Below are 25345 nucleotides of genomic sequence, written 5' to 3'. Positions count from 1 at the left end.
GGAGTGAAGAGAAGAAATGAGGAGCTGATGCCAGGGGCTTAGGTGGAGAGTAAATGTTTTGAGAATAATGAGGGCAATAAATGTACAAATGTGCTTTGCACAATTGATGTCTATATGGATTGTGATAAGAGTTGTATAAGCCCCTAAGAAAATGAAAAAAACAAAAACAATGTATCTTGCCTGTAGATAAGTATCCAGATCAGAAAAAAAGGTAGATTTAGATTTAAAAACACATCCTCTGGAAGCAAAGACAAAGTACTCATTTAATGAAATATGAGATGTCATTAGTCTTTATGGGGCTATTTGAAAAGAAAGATCTGTGGATAATCCATTACAAATCCTTGGTAAGGGGAACCTATTATTTAATTAATCACACCCATAGTGTCTTTAATAATAGACAATAAGAGTTTCAAAAGGGTGAAACTATAGTCATTCAAAACACAACTTAAGGACACAACTTACGAAGAAATCTTGTTAAGAAAATCTTGAGTGATAACAGTAAGATATCAAGGTAAAGTTAGTGTATTCACTATTGAAGATTCGACTCTGTTCTAATTGTCTTCATGAATTTAAACATGGCAGCTTGATAAGGAACAAAGCACACAGAAATCTGCCATATGAAATGGAATATGCCAGCTCTGCAGAGGGAATTTAGAAATCTTTCTGCGGTATTTGCTCTAACCAGCGTGTCAGTCAGCAACAGCTATGTGTTCTCAGATGACAACAGTTCCAGTTAATTAGCTCTTGTTTATATTTTGACTATTGATAGACTTAAATTATATTCATATTGTCATGCATAACAAACACTTAGATACTCTTGCCTTTGATCTAAATTCAGCCTTGCCTGTGCTGTAGTGATATTTGAACTGTGTATCAGAATAAATGGCTTGTAATAAGGCAGGCATAAAAAATATCATGTAAACTAGATAATTAAAAATCACATGATTAATGATAGCTTGGGCTTGAAAACAAAAGACTCAATTTCAACAAGAGTTGATTTATAGAAATGCAGACATTACCTGTGGGACGGATGCGAAAAAAGCTATTGATTTCACTGCAGATTCCTCAATTCTTTTATCACATTGACTTTTGAAAGATGTGAGCACTATCGTTGCTAGTTTAATGTGTATTCCTTGTGTATAATTGTTGAATCAGAGTGAGTCCCATGATCATTCATAAGCTTTTCCTCTCTCCAACTCTCTCAGAAATGCTTATAAAAAGTAGAGGAGATGGTTTTTATAGAAGTCCGAATAACATATCACCTGTAGTAATTTAAATTGTTTCTCTGCAGTGCATTCTGACCTGTGCAACAAAGCTTCTATTGAAGAGCATTTGAGAACATTCTAGGGATATTGGAATATTTTCTCTCTGAAGCCAATCGTCTAATTCTTGACATGCTTCAGTCATAGTTTTGCTCATTCAAAGACTTCTGGGCCAGAAATAAGTATGGGCAAAGCAACCTTGAAGTAAAATTGTGGAGATGTTTGCCATTTCCACCCTCTTCCTTTCTTTTCCCCCCCAACCTCCTCATCTTTCTTAATAAAGAAACATAAAGAAATTCCAGCTGAGATGCCAGTATGCTTGGTTGGTGTCCTTGATTGGAAACAGTCTAGACATCAAGAAGCTAGCACTTGATGATTATTTACATAACTTCAATGGCTGGATATTTTCAAACACATTGCAATAACCATAACAAAAATAAAGAACAGTTTTAAAAATCTGGTTTTATTTCCATGATGCTATACTCGGAATACTAAAATAACAGCATCAAAATCAGTGTCGGTAATCAGAAAGGGTGAAGAGCCACTACTGGCACGCTTCTTCGTTCCTAAGCTTTCCACAAACCCTCCCTCCATGTAACACTCTTGATCTTCTAAGTCCAGGAGATGGTCCAGGTTGATCCATCAGCTCTCAATAGGAGACTGCCCCTGATGGAGCAGCAGCTATAAACATATTGCATATTTAGGAAAGTGTTACCATTAAAAGTATCACACCTATGTATATGTGAGTGTTGGCTTTTATAAGCAGAAGATTTAGCAATGATTGCTAGAAGACCTCATTACAGTCTTAAAAGAAATGGAAAATACACAGACTGTATTAAACACATGCGTTAATAACAAATTTTGATGTCGTTATGCTCTTACTGAATTCAGTACAAAGTCTCAGGAATGTATTTTTATCCTTGTCACATATTGTGCATTTTAATATAAAGATTAAGGAAATGGCAAATGGATTCCCCCGTAGCTGAGTTTTATACATACTTTGTCACCTTCTCACTTATCAGGTGTCCTTTACTCTTGGGTCTCAGAGTCTGACATAATCATGGGGAAACAGTATTTACATGTTTTACAGCCACATTATGATATTTTTACTTACTCCAAGCAATAACCCTTTAAATCTATCCCACTAGTGATAAGATGCTGTTATTATTCATTGAAGGTCACATTAACATATAAGTAAAATAGCTGTCTGTACAATATGGTATGGCATAGTTTCTACCCAATATGTAGTAATAAACTTGCAAATTGTCCCTGCATTAACATAATAGAAAACAATAAATACAAACATTAGGCAATCTAAGAATACCAGGAAAGTAGAAACGTCTCCGAGGATGAAAACTGTAGGCTCTTGAAACATTAAACTCAAGGTACATTCCTGCCATCAGTGGGCTCATCTGTCTTGATGGTCAGATCTGCTTCACAAACTGCCCTCTTAAAACTTCTGTCTCCTAGAGATGCTTCAATAAAATGTAGCAAGGTGCTTCTTTACATCTCACAGGATATGATGTAGACAGGATTCTTTTTGATTCTCTCAAGTTATGCTGTGTCTCACCCGACATCACTTTATAGGGCTAGGTGGCTGCTACAGATGGGTGTTCGGAGACTCCACAGGGCTTTCTCCCATTTTGATCCCTGGACAAAGGATCTGTGAACAACAACAACAACAACAACAACAACAGAAAAACAAAGATTACAAGAAAAGAAATACCCATGCCAGGGAGAACTATGTGTGTGTGTGACCAGCTGAATTATTTCCATCCAGTTAGGGGGCATGACACGGACATTAGTTCAGTCCACGTAGAAGGCTGGCCTCCCAGCGGTGAGAGCTAGGCTCCGTGTTCATACACGGTACAGTATGTTGTCCTGACAAGGCTTTGATTGTCATGTCTTGTTATGAGGCTGAGCGGGTTTCAATGGAGTTCCAGATTAAGACAGATTAGGGAGAAGGGCCTGGCGTCTAATGCTGAATAGCAGCTATGAAACATCCTATGGCTTATAATGGTCAAATCCATAATCTATTCTTGGGATTGTACAAAGCCAAAATTGTGCGTGGAGTTGCCATGAGGTTCTACAACACAAGATAGGAACTTGACTTACCCACAGGCACTTCAAACTACATATACATGTCTAAAATAAAGTCACTACACCGGCCCTTCCTTACCCCTTAATTTCAATCTTTGCTATTAGCTCCATCATCCACCTAGGCACCAAGGCTAGAAGAATAGACATCCCATAGAGTCCTGCCCTTCCCCATTCCCTACTGCCTACATCCAGTTAATCACCATAGTGCAAGAATTCAATTGTCCAGACATTTCTCTGTTCCGCCCCTTCAGCTCCACTCCACGGTATCTGCTTCATTAATGGAAGCCCTTGTCATTTTCCTGTGGTCTAGCAGCAGGCTTCTGTGCTCCTTGTCTCTCTCTCCTCTTGAACTCGCTGTCTACATGAAGCATAGAGTGCTAGATCTCAAGTACAAGTCTAATCATATTCATCTTTTGATTAAAATCCTTAACTACACTCTAGCACTAATTGGATACAGTTCAACAGTTCAGTGTCTGTTGCTTGGGGTGACAGTGTGAGTTATTAAGACATTATTTGGTAACTTGCATGCTTTGCTACTGGGTAGGGAAGAGATCAGGGAAGATATCAAACAGGAAATTCTCCACTTCTTCACAAGAAAGATAGCCAGACCTTTGGGTTATTACTTTGTGTTTACTTGTTTGCTGTGAAAGACACCAAAACTGCTTCAGAACTCATCCCCAAAGGGCGAGGGAATAAATGTCTCTGTGCTTTAAGTGGAGAACTAGTTGTGACCCAGCCTGCCAGAGTTCGATGCCGTAGTGCGATGTATGGCTGTGGTTTCCTAGCATCTGGAGAAGACGGTGTGGTGGCAGGAGGACCATTCTGCATTTGGAGACGTGCCCCTTGCTTTTTCAGAGCACTGCTGGAGGTGCTAGAACTTTGCTAGGGAATGACTGCATGGTAGCTTTGCATAAAAGAAAGTTAGACCCTGTCTGCCATGGTGTGGAGGTAATGCGATACGTTTTGTGTCACCTTGGCTGGGTCAGGATCCTTAAATAGTTTGACAATAAGGTCTTCCCCAAAAGGTGCAGGTTACAACCTGGTAATGACTCCTTGGCAGTGTGACCTATTTCTTATCTATAAATGAATGCTGTGGAGAACTCCTCTCTCTTCCTTTCCTCCTGCTGGTCTGATTCCTTGGGACTGGGGCCAACAGCCTGTGATGTGGCCTGCTGACCCTGGGAGCCATCAGCAGCCTGCCACCTTGGCGCCATGGGTCTGTGCTCTTCCCCCCTCCCCCCTCGGCTTCCTGCTTCCTGGTTGGTTGGCCTGGCAGCTGCATGAATGAGGAAGGAACTCCCATTTAGCATCTGACTCACAGACTTGAGCTGGAGGGGGGCTCGTCTGATCTCTGCTTGTATGGGCTGCTCTTTTATATGCTACATCTTCCATGACATAAAACTCTTCCATACACTACATTTATGCAGTGTCACTGGTTGGTTTCTCTAGGAAACCCAGCCTAACAGAGGTAGAAACCACAGGCTGGAGAGAGAGAGGCCTCTCCCTCCAGTCTTCGCAGAACCTCTGCAGCTTACAAATGTTCAACCAGAAGATGGCATGAAAGAAGGAAGACGAAGATGGTCAGGAGACTGTGGATTCAGCCCCTCCTTCCATTCTTGGACTAATTTCCCCTGTGCATTTACTGTATAGCTAACATCAAGGGAGCCAATAACACGAAAAAATGGCTTCTCGAAGGACTTAATGAATGATGAAGGAACTCTCTCTTACTCTTTTTAGAAAAAGAAAGGAACTGTTCTAGTGTCTTAGGGTGCTTTATTGTTTAGCATAGCAAACAATGACACCCCCCTCCCCCCGAAGTGGCGCCCTTTCACACTTCCCTTTCATCTTTCAGCCTTCCTTACATTACATTTCATCTTTTAGGCCAGTGCTTCTCAAATTGTAGTGAAGTACCAGGTGGATTTTAACATCTCCAACTGATTATTATTTTTTTTAGAAAACAATGAAACAAGTTGAAAGCCGAAGTAAGATCGGATTTATGTAATCATTTTTAACCACATGGACACCATTTCTGTGCTCATCTCTATGGACCGACCTAACATCCATTGTTCATAGCACAGCTCTGGGGTAGCCAAGCCCTGCTGATAACGTCCTTCGTCCACTTTGCGGGCTGACACGCTTTTGCTTTGCGCATGCTGCTCCTTGTGCCGTCCTCGTTCCCCCTGTTGTTGTTAGGTGCCATGGCGTCGGTGCTAACTCACAACAACATGCTGACACAGAACACCGTAGCGCCTGGCCAAGCACCGTCCCAGCCATTGTTGTTCTATTTGAGCCCACGTTTGCCGCCACTGAATCAATTGGTCTATAGGATGACCTTCCTCTTTGTATGCTGGCCCTCTACGGTACCACGCACGGTGTCCTTTTCCAGGGTGGCTATGCATCAGAACCAGCCACGTGACAACCTGTGTGGAGTTTCTGAGTTGAAAAGGACCTGGTGAAAGTGGATGTGGTCAGTGCAAGGAAAGGCAAGGTCTTTACCTTGATTTACACACTGCCCGTGCAGCAAGGGAAGGGGATTGTGATGAAGTATTTGTTGGGAGTAGGGCCCGTTCCCTCATTTCAAAGGAAAGACAGATTTTCATAATGTTAAAGGACAAGTATGATCTGCCTAAAAACGGAACCTTTGTAACTCAGGAACAGCCCGCAGTTGGTTTTAAACAAATTGACAATGACAGGTTCACTGACACCAACCATTAACTTCTCAGCATATGCAAGTCTTTAAAAATCATCAATAAGCTAAGCTGCAGCAAGCTAATGAACTAGATATCAATGAGGAGCGCCGAGAATGAAATTAGAAAACTTACATATGTATGCCCAAGAGGAGGAAGGGTTCATCAAGCTGTCAGTTCTTGGTTTTCCCTTGTGCAGAATGCTCACCTAAGAACAGAAGATACGGGTTGGTCTCCAGGCTCAGAGAGTAAATGAGGATGAAAATCAAGTTCCTTGGCTCCTTTTGTTTTTCCAGGAAAGTCCAATTTCCCTGTAAAAGTATCAATAGTGGCACAATGTCTCTCTTAGTGTCCCTTGGAAATTGTTGGCCAAGATTTATGAGCGTTTTTTACCAGCTGACGTCCATGTTTATCCAAAAGGAGCGACAGCAGCCTCCTCAGAGCGAGGACTGTGAGTGGAGAGGTGATCGTGAGAGAGACACCCTGTAGAAAGCGTTCTTGATTTTTGCCTATTACATGAGCTGGCTCTGCCATTGCAAACCTGTATTACAAATACAATTCCAATCCCTTTTCAGCTGCAAAATAGTTTTGAGTCCTTCTGTCTATGTAATTCAGGGAGTGTTTCTTGAAAATGAAACCATAGGGCAATATAAACATTGGTGACATGCAAAACAGTGCCAGGTGCATCATTGAAATTGACAGTGTTATCATACCATTCAATTTATAGATTGACCGCAGATGGTGGGGGAGCAGAGAGAACGCTGACCTAGGAGTCTGCTATATGTTCCTGGATTTCTGAACACCGCATTTCTCACCCCTTGTCTTTTAGGTAGAATCAACCTGCGCATTCCAGTTTAGCTCCCTGGCTGAGAAAGTATAATCCCAACTGTTACACAGAACCAGCAGGGAGCCCAGTTGGCTCAGTGGGTTCCCAGTTGGGCGGCTAACCAAAAGATCAGCAGTTTGAGACCATCAGTCAATTCACAGGAGAGAGATGAGGTTTCTCTTCCCACAGGGTTTCAGTCCTAGAAGCCCAGAGAAGCAGTTCTACCTTGTCCCGTAGGGTGGCTATGAGTAGGCAACCACTCACTAGCAGTGAGTTAAAGAGTACACGGAACCAGAAGCTACATCGTAACAAGAGCCCCAGGTCATGCTTAGACATGCCTGCCTAAGGATCTGTTGAGTCATTTAGATATAGCTATCTATGGATCTAACTATGTTCCCCTGAGGAGTTTGTTCAAATGTAGATTCTGAGTGGAAAGGCAGATTACCAGCATAGCGTAGAAACTCATCAACAGGTCAAGTGTCCTTGACATTAGTTACATGATAGAAAACAATAAGAGTAAAAGTCTCCACCCTTGAACACAAATGCCATCTCTTTGCTCTGGCCCATATCTCTGTCAGCACAAGGCACCTGCCTTCTGGGAACCCTGTGGATCCCACACGTTACCCACATGCTCATGGCCATAATCAGTAGTGCCAGAGGCTAAGTGGATAGGGGCCAAAGTTTAATAGTGGGGACCAGGAATGAGAGGGAGGGGAAAAGAGGACATCATGGTCCAGAAAGGATTGCGTTTCTCTTTATGTTCATGGGAATGTTGGCCGCAGATAGGACTGATGGTTGCATATCATGATGAATGTAGTTGATTTCACAAGCCTGTACATGTGAAGAGCACTAAGTTGGCCAATGTGTTAAATATACATTTAATAGTAAATTTTTAAAATGAAAAATTGAAATGTTAATTATTTGTCAGCCAAAACAAGCAAACAAAGACAAACCAAAACAGTGCCAGAGGCTTAGAGGGGGAGCGGGCCCAGACTCCTCTCCAGAGGCCCTTCAGGATCCGTGTCCCCAGGGAGGCCTGGCCCAGTGCAAGGAGCTCCCACTCCTCCAGCTCAGCCCTTTGCTCAAAACGATGTATTTTGTGAGAGGCCTCACAACACACTAGAACTTTTGGTCCTGAAGTCCTGGAGTGAGAAGTTCACAAAATAAACATCCACTGTACCCCTCATATCAACCAGAAGACATGCAAAGCCCATAGTGTCCAATGGATAGAATTCTTACTGCACCCAGTACTCACTTCACAACAACATTAGGTTCCAAAGACAAGGCTATGTGAAAATCAGTGTTACGTGAGAATGGAGGATGACCATGTCACATCACCTGTGGTGTGTTAACACTCAAAGGGATCCCTGATGAGTTACCTCCTTGTCCACTCCCCCACCCCATGTTTCCTCAGGAGCATCCAGCCTACAAGTGCCTGCTGGGAAGGACTGCTCAGTGGTCTAGAGCCAGGGTGGTCCAAATGCTGTGACCTCCCTTTCCCAGGGACCAGTCTCTCTCCTGTTCTCATCATCCTTTTAGGAGGGGTAGCCCTGGCTCATCCCTTCAGTGATTCTAAAATGCACTTTGTGGCTTTGCTCAAGGCAAGGGGCTTCCTGTCAATGGGAAGGAGGGCCCACATGCTACAGAGGGATTTGCTCACTGCTAGCTAGATCCTACCACTGGCCCCATTCTCTGCGAATTCCCCTGGTGGTTGCTGGGGGGCTCTGTCCCTCTACACTGCCTATGTGAATGAATCATTCAGAGCTTCTTCTGAGGCAGTGATGGTCAGGCCTGGCTTCTGCCCTTGACATTAAACTCCAGCTGCCATTGGGCATTCATTGGTGAACCCACTCCCACCAGAGTAACCTGCCATGCCCTCACCTATGCCCACCCAGAACAGGGCATTTAGGAAAGTACGAGCTGCTCAGGTACCTGTCAGCTGATGTGTGATCCTAAAAGCCCCAGGTACTCAGGCATCCCTTCTCAGGACTCCATCTCAACACACCTTGTACCATCCCTGTCACCCCTCAGCGCTGAGAAGCCCAGAGTTAGAGTCACTTCTTCACTGTTCCGAAGGGCAGCTCACCTTTAGGACAATGGTTTGTGCTGCTGTCCTTATATCTTCTCCATTCCCACAGTGTGGTCATTACAAAATCTGGTGTCAACTTGACAACTATTAAGAGTGAAGGGGTGGAGTTTAACCTGTCAATTAGGTCCCAGCTGGATGACCTCATTTGGAGGTATAATAGAGATAAATAGCTCGCTGGAGGCCAGATGCACTCTCCCTGTGAGACAGTCCTGTTGACAAGGCACATAGAGCTGTGCTAATGGCAGCCAGAGCCCTGAAGCTGGAGGAGCCACGGGGAGACCCATGCTAGTGCTGAGATGCTTCCACCACCACTGGATCCACAAGACTTTCCACACACTGGTCTGTGATCTTCCTGCATTCGTTGTCATTGCAAGTGTTGCGTGGGTCTGAAGCAGAATTGATGAACTAGTATCGGACATATGGGTTAATATCAGATTTATGGATTTGATCTGGACTGGGATGGAGATGTTTTCTTAATATACAATTACTCTTTATATAAAGCTCTTTCATATATACATATGAATGTCTATGAATTTGTTTCTCTAGTGAACCCAGACCAACATAATACCATTCAATATGAGTTTCCTCTCTATATACACATAAGGTGTGCAGAAAGGATGTTTCAGGGAACTCAGTGTTTGTTACTGCGAGGTGTTCATCATTATGTAGCAAATGGGTCAGAGAGGGCACTTTTACTATTGCCATAAGTGGGAAATGTCATAATGAGATCATCAATAAGGGAAGAGTAGGTGTACTCTCTTCAAGTTCATTCTAACTGAGAGTAGACAATGTGAGATATTCAATAGTAAGGTGATTATAATTGCATTTAAAAAAAATTATACCTACAGTAAAAGTAAACCTGCATGTGAATTGTGGTGCTGGCGAAGAATATTGAAAGTACTGTGGACTGCTAAAAGGGCAAAATGATCTATCTTGGAAGAAGTATGGCCCTGTGCTCCTTAGAGGCAAGGATGCCAAGACTTCCTTATATAATTGGGAAATGTTGTAAAGACAGACTAGTTCCTAGAGGAGGACATTATGCTTGGTAGGATGGAGCAACGGCAAAAATGAAGAAGACCCTCAACTAGATCGGTTGACAGAGTGGCTGCAACAATGGGCTCAGGCACAGGAACAATTGGGAGGATGGCGCAGGCCCGGGCAGTGTTTAGTTCTGTGGAGCATAGGGTTGCTAGGGGCTGGAGCTAACTTCACGGCACCTAGCAACAACAACAGAAGCAAACCACATGCGTGAGCGTGCACACACACACACACACACACACACACACACACACACACATCTAGAGAATATAACGATCAAACCAATAATGGAAGGAAACGCACCCAATGTCAATAGTGGTCATATTGGATTGTATTTCGTGGGTAAGTTTAAATTCTTTTTTATTTTCTATTTTTTCAATTCCTTTCTCTGCTTTATTTAGTCTTTATTGTTTTTACCTTTTTCTCTTCTACATTCTGCTTGTGATCAAATATTAAAATGGTAATTTTAGCCATGAAGAGATATTGCAAGGCAGAATGTTTATGTTATTGGATAAATGAATAATGAGTATAGAGCAGGACAAGGCTGTTTAGCCCGGGGATAGTCAAGGAGTCTTTGGAGGAAATGTAGAAATGAGCAAAATTCTGAAGGACCGAGACAATGGAAAATGATTTTGTCTGGCTTTGTAAGTATCCTGTGGATCTGTAGTTCTTTTTCCTTTTGTTCATTCCTTATTGCTTAGGGCCTTCTATTTGTAAAATGAAATAAAGTGGATGATTAATTACCACTTAATACATGTTAATAACATACTAATAGTGCGTGATTACCATCGCACATTAACTAGTATTAGCATGCCAGCAGTATTGTGTTGTAATGAGCAGTGAGTAATGGCTATAATGACCAGGAGAAAGTGAGGGCACAGGCATCAACGGCACCCTCATGCTCAGGAACGCGAGTTCAACCAGAGGGGGGCCTCAGAGGAACGGGATCAGGCGAACATGCATAGTCAAGTGGTTCCATTTCTGAGAGTAGCCCAGTATAAAGTGAAGCAAAGGGCACAAGCTGCCATTTCTCCAAGTCAGATGGTCAAACGACAAGCCAAAAATGAAAAACTGGTCCGCATCATTAGTCATCAGGGAAACGCACATTTAAATGACCAAGAGACAACTCCTCAGATGCGGTAGTATGGCTAGAATCCCAAAGTTAGACAATACAATATCAGTGAGGATGTAGCAAAATCAGAAACCTCTGTCACTGTTGGTGGAAAATAAAGATGTGCAGCTATTTGGAAAATAGTCTGGCATTTCCTCAAACAATTAAAAGCAGAGTTATTGTATGTCCTAGCAGTTTTAGTCTTAGATATATATACCCATGAGAGAGCTACACAAAACCTTATATATAAATATTTATATTAGCATTGTTCAAAATTTGGAAACAATCTAAATGTCCATAAATGGATTAGTGGATAAATAAAATGTTGACTAACCATATGATGGAATATCATTCTGTCATAAAAAGGAATTAAGTACAAATGCATGCATGAGTCAGATGAACTTGAAAACATTTTGCTACGTGAAATAAGGTACTCACAAAATATCACATCTTATATGATATTATTTATATAAAAATGAATAATTGAGAATCCATAAAGAGAGAAATTATAGTGGCTGCTTACAATTAATTGGGAGGTGAGAGCAGGGACAAAGAGGATGGGATTTCTTTGTGAGGTGATAAAAATATTCTAAAATGGACTGGTGATGAGCATATATATGTGTAAGTATGTTCAGAAACATCTTATTTTACACTTTAAATGATTGCATTATATGATACATGAATTATACATCCATGAAGACATTTTTTTAAAGTCAGGAATGAGAAAGTCCGGTGCGTGTTGGGAGGCCTTGTAGACACACTAAGGTATCTGAACTTTATCTTCGATAACACGGACACTCGTGGTTTCTAAGCAGAGGAATGTAATGATTCACATCTGTGTTTTCGTGAGCCAACTGATTCCGCACTGTGCAATTCTTTGAAATGTAGTTCTGTGATCCAGTGCTTTCTTTCTTCTGTGAAGTGCAGCACTACTCTAAGTAGTTTTAAAAAAAAATAAATCTGAGTGTTATATATTGACAATGACATAATTTTTATTAACTTCTGAGATGCTATGTGGTAAACATATTTAAACTGATTATTTTATCACATGATTATTTTGTGATGAACTGTGGTAATGTTGAACATGGATTGCACAAGAAATCCTGTACGTTTCCTTGAGAACTTCTTGATCTACCACACTTGGTGCCCTTTTTGTTTTAATTCCTGAAGTCACACTTCTGTTATATTGTAGTAGGCTTTTTCTCTTTTTGTAATGATAAAAGCTCCACATTTACAGGAACACAATTGAGTAATTCAGAAGCTGTAACTTCAGCAGAAGAACCCTCCGTAAGAGAGAACATGATTCAAGGAAGCAGTATGTGAGAATGAATACACACTGTGGCCTGTTGTGAGTGCCATCAATCGATTCGGACCCATCGCGACCTGTACACAACACTGCATGGTCCTGCTCCATCCTCACAATTGTTCCTGTGCTTGAGCCCATTTTTGCAACCACAGTGTCAATCATTAAAGGGCTCCCTCTTTTTTGCCGCTCCTCCACTTTACCCAACCTGAAGTCCTTCTCAAGGAACTGGTCTCTCCTGACATGTCCAAGGTATATAAGCTGAACTCTTGCCATCCTTACCACTAGGGAGCACCGTGGCCAAACTTCTTGCAAGACACATTGGTTTGTCCTTTTTGCAGTTCATGGTGCTTTAAATGCTCTAGGGATTGGAACCTTCTTACAGAAGGAGAGCAGAACTTGAAATGTGGCCCATTCAGGCTTCTTAAAAACCCATGAAAGTTGGGTTTCCTTGAAATTTTCTCTGAAGATGCTTCCTTGGACACAGTTTATTGACAACTAATATTATTTTAGGATAAGTTTGTTTTATAGTGTAAATCCAGAGTTTTAAAATTTATTGACTGACCAATCCAAACAATACATAGCCACTGAAGCTCACATTTAATGCTGTTAGCCACTTGTGCACATTATTTTTAACACCCTATGTCTTAGGCCTTTAAGCATGAAAAGACAGAAGCATCATCAATTTTAAGTAGTAGGTACTCAGATGTGTGTTCTACTTGATTATTTTCTGTATTTAAAAAAAAACTCTTAAGATTTATATACAGGATAGAAGAAAAAATTAGGTAAAATATCGACCCAATCATTTAAGGGTGTTCTGATTACATTTTAGACAAAGATGTCATATTGGGTTAGAAATATGTGAGACTAAATTATACTGTAATGCATGTTGAGTGTTGTGAGTATGAAGTTATAACAATAACATAGATAAATGAGTTGGAAAGGCAGTGGGAAGATATTTGTCAGCTTTTAGGACCACTTAAATATGGCCAACAGTAGATGCAAGTTAATGAAATCTGTGGTACAAAGAGCATTAGGAGATCATTATATTTTAGATGATTAATTCTAAGATGCTGAAATCATTGATTTTGATCTTGATATATCCTCAACTATTTTCCATGACGGATCAGCTAGGTTGATCTCTGAGAGACTATATATGATTGGAATATAGATTATTATTTCCATGATGCTATTTTTTCCTTAAGTCTATTACCTGAGAACTGTAAGAAAAGGGAAGTTTGAAGAGTTATAAGAGAAGCTTTCTTTACTATGCTCGAATTGTCTAGTACTCCATTTAGTATTGTGGTTACTATTAGAGTGCAAGGTATTAATCCACATGGAATTATCTTTGAGTCTCAAAGAAGGGTCAAATAATACATTTGCAACCAAGCGACACAAGCTACTCCTCAACTTTGCCCTCACACAAACCCTGGGTCAGGTGTTCATTGTTCTTGCCCTTGGGGGATAGACGAATTCAGGTAGGTGGTGAGATCCCAGTCCCCTCTTCACAGAGCGCTTGAGACGCGTGCTAGAACCTTTCAGGTGCTGGTTAGCAATCGAGCTATGGTCTACAACATCCAGGAAGTTAGGAAGTGTTTGCACGAATTCCCAGGGGATTAAGAGATCACATGAAACTGTTCGAATGTCTGCTTGCAAGGCCTAGGCAGATTGAGAATTTTTTTGATAAATAGTGTAGTTCATTCTCAAGGTCTCTCATGAGATAACTTAAGACTTATATTGTGTCCTCCAATCTATCCTGACTAATACACACCCATGTGACAGAGTACAACGGTCCCCAAGGTATTTATCAGTTGTAAATTATAGGATCAGATCACCAGTTTTTCTCCCATAGAGCCACTGGGTAGGTTTGAATGCCTAACCTTTGGGTTGGAAACTAAGCACTTCACCTTTGAGCCACAGGGTACCTTACTTAAAACTTCAAGTTCACATTTTTTACTTAAGTTCAAATTTAAGAAGTTTGACCAATTTTAGGTCTTTTTTCCCTCTTACCCAGTGTCGTGTAATTGGTGATGTCGTTTAAGTCTGTGAATGGCCAACAGAAACGGAGTCATTTCTAACTCTGCTCTGAGTAAGTTTTGCTTTGTTGTCCCTTCAGTTGGTTGTGCTCAAGTGAGCGATATGGCGATACAGAAATGCGTCCCTCACCGAATGGAGAGGCGAAGGGATGGAGAAGGTCTCTCCTCCAAGGAGTGGAGAGGCTTGGCTTTCTACGGTCTGTGTGCCTCGCCCTCTCCCAGTCTTCTCCTTTCCCACTGTGATGTCGTACAGTGTTAATTTACGTCTGTCGTTTGCTACTTGGCATTTCTATCTGAAATTCGGACTACTTTCAGCTTTTGATATTTTTTCCTTTTATGTGAGATGTTTATAGATTTCTGCTGTTACCAGAATTATGTATAGATGATGCAGTCTATTAGGGACCCCAGGTGGCAGAGTGTTTATATGCTGGGCTGCAATCTGAAAGGTCAGCAGTTCAAAACCAACAGATTCTTCTCTGGAGAAAGATGGGGCTTTCTACTGCCATGAAGAGTTATGGTCTTGAAAACTCACAGAGCAATTCTAGCCTGGACTAGAGGGTTGCTATATGTAGACATGGACTCGATGGAAGTGAGTTTGGGGTCTTTGGAATGTAGTCTATTATTTTATACCTCTCACATGCATTCTAGAACCATATTTAAAAAGTAAAAATTTTGAGGACTGCATATTAGAAATAAATATATTTTGATTTTTAGTTTAGAGTTCCAGATTATTTTATAGAACTAAGAATTACTTTGATCTGTTTATGATATCAGTGACTTAATAACTCACTCACCCACTGCCATTGAGTCGATGCCAACTTACAGTGCCTCTGTAGGACAGGGTAGACTGCCCCTGTGGGTTTCTGAGACTGCAACTGTTTATGGGAGTAGAAAACTTCTCTTTCTCCTGGCGGAGTGGCTGGTGGTTTTGAACTGCCAACCTACCAGATCACAGCCCAAGGCATAACCAGGGCTCTATACCACCAGGGCTCTACTAAAGTAAGAACCCAGACTGTAATTTTCTTATTCTTTTAAAATTGCCTCATTTTTATTATTGTGGATGAAACTACACCTTGTAGTAATTTTATCTGTATATTGAAATATTTTTGCCTTTCAAACAAAATGAATTTACTTAGAAATTCTAAAAATAAATGTAGATGTTTATCAATATAACATTGTTTTATCATCACTGTGAAATGCAATTAAAATTATATTAAATAAAATATAATTTTCACAAATCATATAAAATACCATTTATCTATTTAAACAACAAATATGTACTCGTTGTAACACATAGCCATGATAAGAAACAGAAACCAAACAACAATAACACAAATCTCTATCATAAACTCAGTGCTTCTTTCTGTCGCCATGGTTGACGACTCAGAATGCCCACGGTTACTACCTCCCTTTAGACAACATCCACACCTCTCTAAAAGCAACTGCTATAAGCCAGGTGGTCCAGTAACCTTATAATAGTTCTACTTTGAGGGCTTAACTTTCCTGCATAGGAGAATTCAGTATCTTGAGGTAGTTACTAATTGACCATTTCTAAAGAAGTTATGCCTTTTTAGTTACGTTCCTCAAAGGAAAATCAAACACTACAGTTCGATTTTTGAAGTTTGCTAAAACCATTTTCTAAAAATATCTTATCAGTATCTGGGAACTTACCAGACTCAAGAGAAATGGTCTTCACGGTGAGCAGCTTCACACTCTCTTTATCAGACTGAGGTCTATTTGGGACCAAAAGCATTACGTCAGCACTAGAATACTGAGCACTGCACAGGAAAGCCAGTAGATGGGATGTAAACAGAAGGAGACAACATACATATACATTTTCACAATTTCTATTTCCTCACACAGAAAACCACATCTACTAATATCATCTGCCCACTTCTGGAATTGAGCTGAGAAGTCCCTGTCACTTGATGCTGCCGTGATGATTATAAACATTAATGAATCACATCAAACAATAGTTGAAAGTGCACACTGCCCAGGTCTCCAGCTCTAAAGCATGACAGGGAAGATGTGAAAGTCTTTCTGAATCTCTTAACACATGCTGGCTTTGGGGGATGGTCCTTCTCATGAGTTCCTGCTATCCTACAGGGCCCTCTGAGCTGCCTGCCCGTCTGTTCTAACTAGCAGCCCCTACCACCCTGGGTGATGCAGCGCTGCTGTAACAGAAACACCAGAGCTGGTTGATTCAGCCCCAGGTGTGTTTTCTCACAGTTCAGGCAGCTAGAATCCAAATTTAGGGTGCTGGCTTTAGGGGAAGACTTTCTCTTCTGGCTCTGGGGGAAGGTCCCTGTTCCTTGGGTCCTGGGTGATTTCCATGCGGTGTGGCATCTGTTGTCTGCCATGTGGGCTTGTTCTGTTGTCTGAATCTGCTCTTTCTATATCTCAAAGGTGAGCATCATAAAACATACCCTATACTCTTATTGCTTCTTAACAAGTACAAGATGCCCATATCCAAGTGTAATTATTGCAACAAGTAAAGGGACTAGGGTTGTCAGCACAGTTTTAGAGAACTCAATCAACCGTAACATTGTCCTTCCTTTCCATATTCTAGGCAGCTTTGGCCCCAATTATTTTCTTTGGACAGTTCAATGATCTCTTCTTTCTAAAACACAGCAGTAGGCACTCTAGGGATATTATTTCTAAAATCTACAACTTATTAGCATACCAGAACATCCATATAAGTTATGCTTGAAATTCAAGTCAATCAAGAAAATGTAACAACAGGATTTATCTCTTTTTTTTTAACATCAAAACAATGGGTCTTGTCGTCACACCTTGGTTATACTGTTTGGATTGCTAAACATTAATTTGTTTATTTCAAAAAAGTCAAACAAATGTTTAAGGCAAAGTTACTTAGAGCTGCACATCTAGGTAGAGGTATAATTTTCCCCTAAATGTGGTAGAAAGATTGAAAACTTCATTGGAATACTATTGTAAAACTCAACATATTTTTTCCTATGGTGCTTCCACTCATAATTATATTCACTCTTCTTTTTAAATTTTTGAAAAAATTACTGCCTTAGCCAAACTTAAAGTTTTTTCTTCTTCTTTTAGTTACTGGACTATATCTGTTGAATAGAGAGAGTTCTGAAAAATATTTTTCCCCAAACCCCATAAATAATGCTTTCTCTACAGATACCTATAGGAGGGGGGAAAAAAGCATAAGATCAATAATTGTCCTTCTGTGAAGGGTTCTGATGTTGGGTCAGGGTTTCGAGAAAATGGTGATGGTGACTGTACTTACTGGTCATTTCCGTTTTCCGGTGTACCTAGAAGAAGAAAGAGCTATTACAGGTAGAAGGTGCTTGGCCACAAACCCAAAACCAAAAACAAAGCCCCCCCGGCTCTTGTGTTTGCACAGAGACATTGTGTGGCTTAAAGTTCTGCACCCACATTTCTAAAACCAATGTAACCTTTTTCTTAATTTCATCATAGACCACTTCCTGAGGCATGCTTAATTCTGATCCTGACACTCATGGGATAGATGAAGAGGCAAACTTAGTTTGGAGCACATTTTGATCTTCTGATTTCTTTTTTTTTTTTTAATCAATTTATTGGGGCTCATACAATTCATCACAATACATAGATCAATTGTATAAAACACATCTATACATTTGTTGCCCTCATTATTCCCAAAATTCGCTTGCTTCTTGGGTTCCCGGAATCAGCTCATTTTCCTTTTTTCCCCCTCCCCTTCCCTTCCTCCTCTCCTCTCCCCCATGCACCCTTAATAATTTATAAATTATTATTGTATCTTATATTACACTGTCCAGCGTCTCCCTTCACCCACCCCTCTGCTGCCCGTCCCCCAGAGAGTAGGTTATATGTAGTTCCCTGTGATCCGTTCCCCCTTTCTTCACCCCCTTTCCCTCCTGGTATCGCCACTGTCGTCCCTGGTCCTGAGAGGTTCATCTGTCCTAGATTCCCTGCGTTTCTGATTCCCATCTGTCCCGCTGTGCATCATCTGGTCTAACCAGGTCTGCAAGGCAATATTGGGGTCCTGGTAGTTGGGGGGAGGAAGCGTTTAAGAACCAGAGGAAGGTTGTGGGTTTTATTATTGCTATACTGTACCCTAAGTGACTCATCTCCCCACTACCCCTCTGGAAGGTATGTCCAATTGTCTAGAGATGGGCATTGGGTCTCCATCATGCACCACCCTCATTGATGAGGATATGATTCCCCCTCCCCATCTCTGGTGTTTAGAGCCTGGTCCCTTTGGCCCTTCATGATCACACATGTTGGTGTGCTGCTTCCATGTGGGCTTTGTTGCTTCTGGGCTAGATGGCCGCTTGTTTACTTTCAAGCCTTTAAGTCCCCAGACGCTATAGGTCTCCATAGCCGGGCACCATCAGCCTTCTTCACCACACTTACTTATGCACACATTCATCTTCAGCATTTATCTACCACTGTGTATCCCACAGGCACCAGAACATGTCTCACTTTCTGTCGCTCAGAAAATTTACCTCAAAAGAGGGAATGATATTTTTTTATCCGTTAAGTGGATTTATTATTTTCTTTTATACGTTGCTCTGTCTTAGCATACACCTTTGTGGTAAGCCATCATCTAGATATTGCTTCTAATCACATCTTAATAAGCCTACTGACTCAGTCTCTCAAAAAGTGTCCTGCAAAATGTCACGGAGGCTACTCACTGCAGCTAATGCCTTTGCTGTTTTGCCAGGTTGCTTCGCAGTGTCTGAGAGCAAATAACTTGAGAGAGAAGTATAGAAGGATTCATCAGCACCAGGGCATGGACTTCTGGCTGTGGGTGTTAGTGGTCACACCTTGCATTACTGTGTGTGTGTGTGTGTGTGTGTGTGTGTGTGTGTGTGTGTGTGAGAGAGAGAGAGAGAGAGACAGAGACAGAGAGACAGAGAGAGAGACTTAGTTTGTCATTATTCTGAGTCACAGGTCCTTTTGTTATCACACTAATTAGAGAAATATAAATAAGTGCAAGGAATGAAGTGTCAATTGGGAATGCTCAATTCCCAAATGAATCTCAGGAAGCTTCCTTTTTTCTTTTTTTTTTTAACAATACCTCTGTCCTCCTCTTCTTACTCTAGTTTATTCAGTGGATAATGAATAAGGGAGAATGGAGAAGAATTGCCACGTTTGAATCATGGCTTTGCTGCACAATATTGAAAGTACCCTGGGTTTCTAAAAGGACCGACAAATCCGTCCTGGAAAAGTAAAGTCAGAAACCTGCTTACACGTGAGGTTTGCATGACTTTGCGTCAAGCCTAGGTCGAGTTACTACGAGAGATCAGTTTCTGGAAAAGGACCTCAGGCTCGGCAAAGTAGACGGTCAGGGAAAAGGAGGAAAACACTGCCTGAGATGTGTCGGCAGAGTAGATCCAACAAGTGCGAAGTGGAGAAGGAAGGGGCAGTGTTGCCCTCTGTGGTCCACAGGCTGCTATGAGGTGGCACCAACTAACAGCAACTAAGCACAACCAACAGTCCAGTCAAGTCGAATGAGCACTGGCGGCTCAGTGGGGAATGCGCTCGGCTGCTCACCAAAACCTAGGGGACGCAAACCTCCCAGGTGCTCCGAGGGAGAAAGAAAGACATGGCTGTCAGTTTCCATGAAGATCTGCAGCCCTGAGAACCCCATGGACAGTTCTACTCAGACTCTGCCATATGTAGTTTTCATGATTTTGAAACCACTTGATGGCAGTGGAATTTTGGTTTATTTTATGTAGCTTAATTTGGTCTCTCCCCAATGCAAGTCTTTGCTCTCCATTATTGGTTTGATCAACAGTTTGTCCAATGGCAATAAATTAAAACCTTAAAGAGCAATAAAGTTAACACAACAGTAAACCAGTAAATTGCAAAGACTAGCCTCTAGAAAACTTTATTTAAATATATCAAATTGCTTATCTTTGATTAGTTTAGCAAAATAGTAACATATACAATATTCCTTTTTCATATGAAAAGTACTCGTGTGATTTGGCCACAAAGTCAAATAGAACAACAACAAAAATCGCTAAATGGTATGTTCTTTGAATTTAATTTATCTGCTTTGAGCATACTTACTCAATAAAAGTTTTATTTGGCTACTTATTTCTGTGACACCATGGCTAAAACACTCCAGTATAACTCTAAATTAAAAATCACACCAAGTTCACGGCAATGCCACAGGTCCGAGTAGAACGCCCTTGTGGGTTTGGGGACTGGAACTCTTTCATGGGAGTAGAAAGCCTCATCTTTCTCCTTCGGAGCAACTAACTGATGGTCTTGAACTGCAAACCGGGGGCTTGCAGCTCGACCTGTCACCACTGTGCCACCAGGGTTCTTCTTAATTGCTAGGATTTAATCCATGGTGTCAAATCCTGGCCATCCCTGCTGTCAAGAGGGCTTTGTGCTTGTTTCTGTTTTTGAAAGGATAGTTTCCGTGCAAGTTTACACAGCAAATTAGGTTCTCACTTAACATTTTTTATACAAATTGCTCCGTGACATTAATTACACAATGTGTCAACATTCTCTATTTGGCTTAGTATTTGGCCTCTATGGAATTCTGACTTTGTTCTGTTCTTTTCACCCATTGTATCTGGAACCGCCTATGTGTCCCTGGTCAGAACTGCCAGCAGTCGCAGTCAGCGTGCATCACAGAGCCCTTTCCTGGGGTTACAGGAGGTCGCTGGTCTGGACACAGTTCGCCTTTTGGACTAATTTCTTCTTGGTGCTTTTGATTTCCTTCAGTCTCTTTTGCTCCAGAGGAGGCAAGACCAAGACCTGATCACAGAGGGCCGTTTAGGCCTTTAAAACCCTAGATGCAAAAAAAACAAAAACAAAAAAAACCCTAGATGCAAATCACTAAACCAGGACGTAGAACAATATCTTTATAGACTATGTATATTATGCTAACAGATTAAATTGTCCCTCCAAACCATGGTCCTGAGCATTTTAATCAGTAAACCAATAATCACCTGCTTTGTTATGTGTTTCATTAGAACTGAATGGGATTTTCATGGAAAATTGTGGAACTAAGTTCATGGAAAATTCCATTATCTTTTAGTTCCATTTTTCCACTAAAGTTTGGAATCACTCTTGTATGGCACCCACCCCTCCCCGCCCGGGTTCGGTGTCAGCATCCTGTTGGCGTCATAGAATGAATCTGCATTCTCCTTTCTTTTACACGATCTGAATGTTTGGTAGAATTCCCCAGTGAAGCTGCCGGGCTGCCAGGCAGGTGCTTTACTTTGTTGAGGGTCTTTTTTTTTTTTTTTTTAGGTAAATTGATTTTCTTAACAAGGAGGGAAGGAAGCTACTGCTTACTAAATATCATTTGTGTGTCAGATGTTGTGCTAGGTGCTTTCCCATTGATGATCCCATTTCTTTATGAAATCCTCTGGGAGGAGCTTATTACTTGTATTTTACAGATGACAAAGCTTCACCCAGAATCAGATGGGTTTGTTTTGGGTCCTTTTTTCCGTGACCCAGAATAACCCCGAACACCCAACCCTTTCCTTCTCAGACGCCTGCCCTCCAACGATACTGTCACCGGGGCATTGAGGAAACCATGTTCTTTTCGTTTTTAATACATCACTTTATTGGGGGCTCTTACAGCTCTTATAACAATCCATACATCAATTGTATCCAACACATTGGTACATACGTTGCCATCACCATTTGATGAAAATGATGTGGAGAGTTTTTAATGACACCTTCGGTGTCTCCTTTGGTTACGAGTCATTCAGGTTTTAAGCCTCTATTTGTGTTAGTGAGGAGAGTAGTACATGTCCAGAAATGTTTCCATTGGTCCGCACAGCATCTCCATCTTCTCCTCGGGCGTCATTCTATGCTCCTGACCCCGGCGCTTCAGTTGCTTTGTCTCAAGGCAGCCATGTGGAAGCCGGCCGGCTGGCCTAACACCTAGCATTTGTAAATCTCCTCATCCTCTGCTTTCACCAAGTTGTTTTCTTTTATTCAGTGTTCCAATACTTTGTCCTTCAAAGTACTTCGGGGGCCTTGCTGCTTTGTTTCCAGATTGTCCGTCAGAGCCGTTCACTTGGTTTCTTGGGCCTCTGCTGTGGGTCGATGGCTTGGCACGTGCGACTAAGCTGCCATCTTGTGCCCCGGCCTCAACGGAGATTTAACACATTTGGGGGGATATTTGTACAATGTGTTATGTATGCTGTCTTCTGTAATGATTATATTCCCATTGCCAAATGAACTTTTAAAATGTTTTTTTTTTTCTTCATATTTTTCCTTTCAGTACTTTATTGCTGGATACAATAATGGATGCCAATCGATTTCTGCCTTTATACCCTTCTTCTTGGGATTAACATTGAGACCACTGTCAACAAGATCCAGACAAGTTTACTTTCATATTGGACTCTTTTGTGGTCTTTCAGAGAGCAGAGTGTATTTGCTCATTTTCTGAACTTAATGAAGTCTCACCTACATGAAGAGTGATCAACCACGGGTGTTTAATGGTGCTAATTTAATGATAGCAATGCTGCAGATTCTGTTTGTAAAACAAAGCTAAAATAACCAGAAAGATTTGCTTAATTGTACAAACTACAAAGTACCTTATATCTTCATGAGAACTATCCATTGCTGTAGAAATGTTACCCATTATTTTCTAACTGACCTAATTCATCCATCGGCCTGGATAGACTACGTCGTTTTCAAATAACCTATTTCCAAATATCCAAATGCATAGCAATTTTTTAGAAAAAGATAATTCTATAAGTGACCCTGGGATGCAGGGTTTTATTTATTTGTACTATGTGTATTCCACACTCACCGTGTTTAACTTGGATGACTGATTTTCCATCAGGAAAATTGGTGGTTTAGAAATGTAGAGAAATTAAACTGAGTTTTAAAATTGCAATCTCCCCACTGGAAACTGTCTAAGGAAACATCTTTCAGATATTACCATGAAGTTTATTCATTGGCTTGCAAAGGAAAATGCGTTGGTTTTTCTCTATTTTCTTCTCACTGCCATTAAGTCAATGCTGACTCATAGAGACACCTGTGGGTTTCCAAAACTGTAACCATTTATAGGAGTAGAAAGTCCAGTCTTTCTCCTGCGGAGCTGCTGCTGGTTTCGAACTGCCAACCATGGGGATCGCAGGCCAATGCATAACCAGTGAACATTGTTTTTCCTTTGCAGATTTCCCTTGTACTGTCATGATTATGTGCCAAGTTGTTCATGTGGCATGCTCCTGCTGATTGACCTCAGGAACAGCATGATGTGCTAGTGTTCAGGGCACGCTGTCCATGGTGTAAATTAAAAAATGGTGTGGCTTAAATGTCTTCAAAAAGGAATTGTTCTTCACTTTGTAGCAGCTTTCAAAACTTTGTAGAGATTAGTTGATGAAATATTTTGAATTCAAATGTAAGAGAGGTTTTCATTTTATTAAAAATTTGAAATTTAACTCAGCAAACATGTTTTAAAGTTTGCTTTGTATTAGCTGAGGAGCTTGGGTGGCAAAGTGATTAAAATACTAGGCTTGTAAACAAAAGGTCCGTGGTCTAAATACACCATGGCACTCCATGGGAGAAAGCAGTTGGTTTCCCTAAAGATTCATGGCATTGGAAACCTTATGGGGCAGTGCAATTCTGTCTTATAGGGTGACTATGAGTCAAAGGGACTGAGTTATGTATTGCTCAACACAATGTGACCAATTTTCGGTTTGTGACTTGCAGGGTTCGCTAGACTTTAGGGTGGGTAGACACATAAACAAATAGCTAAAACACGGTACAACCAGTTGTCGTCAAGTGGACTTTTGCTCATAGCTTCCTCATATGGGGGTGCAAATGCCCAACTGAAAGACAGACCATTGGAGTCAACCCTGCGGCACCTCAACAGAAATGCTATTGATGTACTATTGAACAAGCAGGCCCTGAAAAGTCTATGGAGAACATTTCTACTCAGACACTCCTGGGATCGCCAGGTGTTGGAATCACAGCAAAAGCAACTGGAAGAAAAAAACCGACAAAATTCTCTGCATAATCTCCCTTAATTCTCTATTCAAGGAGGATGAAACCAATTTTAACTATAAACAAAATCTTCCTTTTACTCTCTTTTATACCAAATTATTCTCGCCATTTGTCTAACTGGGGCAAATTCATTAGGAAGAATTTACCCATATTTGATAATACCCATCAATGGTTGCTAATTCCAACTGCTAGCACTCAATTTTCTCCCTCTTCTCTCTCATTTCTGTTTTCAAGGAATATGGCAATTTATTTCTTCCCATAGCTCTCATCTTCTCGTACAAGCTTAAATTTAAGTGTCAACAGGACATGTATGCTTATTTATAAAACAAAACAGAACCACTGTTACCTACCTGGGTCCGTCTTCCGGCATATTCGGTATAAACCCACCAGAGCAAATACTGAAAGTGTTATTACAATCAGAGCAATCACCACGGGCAAAATAACACCTAAAAAATGATGGAGACATTGTCAACTGAAGCAGCTGCTGATAAGCAAATGGATGCATTTTTATCATTATCAATCTATATTTATCAATATCAATCTTTAAATGTCAATCTATTAAGAATATTTGATTGGTTCATGGGTTTGTTCTAGTTGTCATTTCTGACCTATCCACTTGATGTCAGTCTTGTAGTCTTTCTGAACCAAAATCCAACCTAACGGACCCCACTCTCCCTTCTTCTTGGTGACTGGAAGGAAGAGGAGGTGGAGGACCCGAGATGTCCTCTAACTCCACAGTTAACTCTACTGATTTACCATTGCCTTAGGCTTTTGTAATAAAGTTACTGTATTGTGAATCCACTAGCCAGAATGCCAGCTTTCTAAAACAATTCAGAAACATTTCCCCACAACACTATCTTAAAACTTAAAATGGAACAAAGTTTAAGTGGCTATAAGTGGGTATGACAATGGATTTTGTTTCAAAAG

General features: G+C 41.0%; 1 long non-coding RNA gene across 1 annotated transcript; it reads right to left on the bottom strand.

Moving 5' to 3' along the window:
- Positions 1-1704: 1704 nt before the first annotated feature.
- On the bottom strand, positions 1705-24858 carry LOC123520987. Its single transcript, XR_006679491.1, has 5 exons — positions 24769-24858; positions 17715-17739; positions 16124-16185; positions 6185-6257; positions 1705-2925 (listed from the first exon to the last, which is right to left on the bottom strand). It is a non-coding gene; the product is annotated as an uncharacterized LOC123520987 (long non-coding RNA).
- Positions 24859-25345: the final 487 nt, after the last annotated feature.

This window comes from Echinops telfairi, unplaced genomic scaffold (assembly GCF_000313985.2).
Source record: "Echinops telfairi isolate 266 unplaced genomic scaffold, ASM31398v2 ScPeMD7_7468;HRSCAF=8506_0, whole genome shotgun sequence".
Lineage (NCBI taxonomy): Eukaryota > Metazoa > Chordata > Mammalia > Afrosoricida > Tenrecidae > Echinops > Echinops telfairi.
Note: the sequence above shows the minus strand (reverse complement) of the source record. Positions and strands in the feature narration are given on the sequence as shown.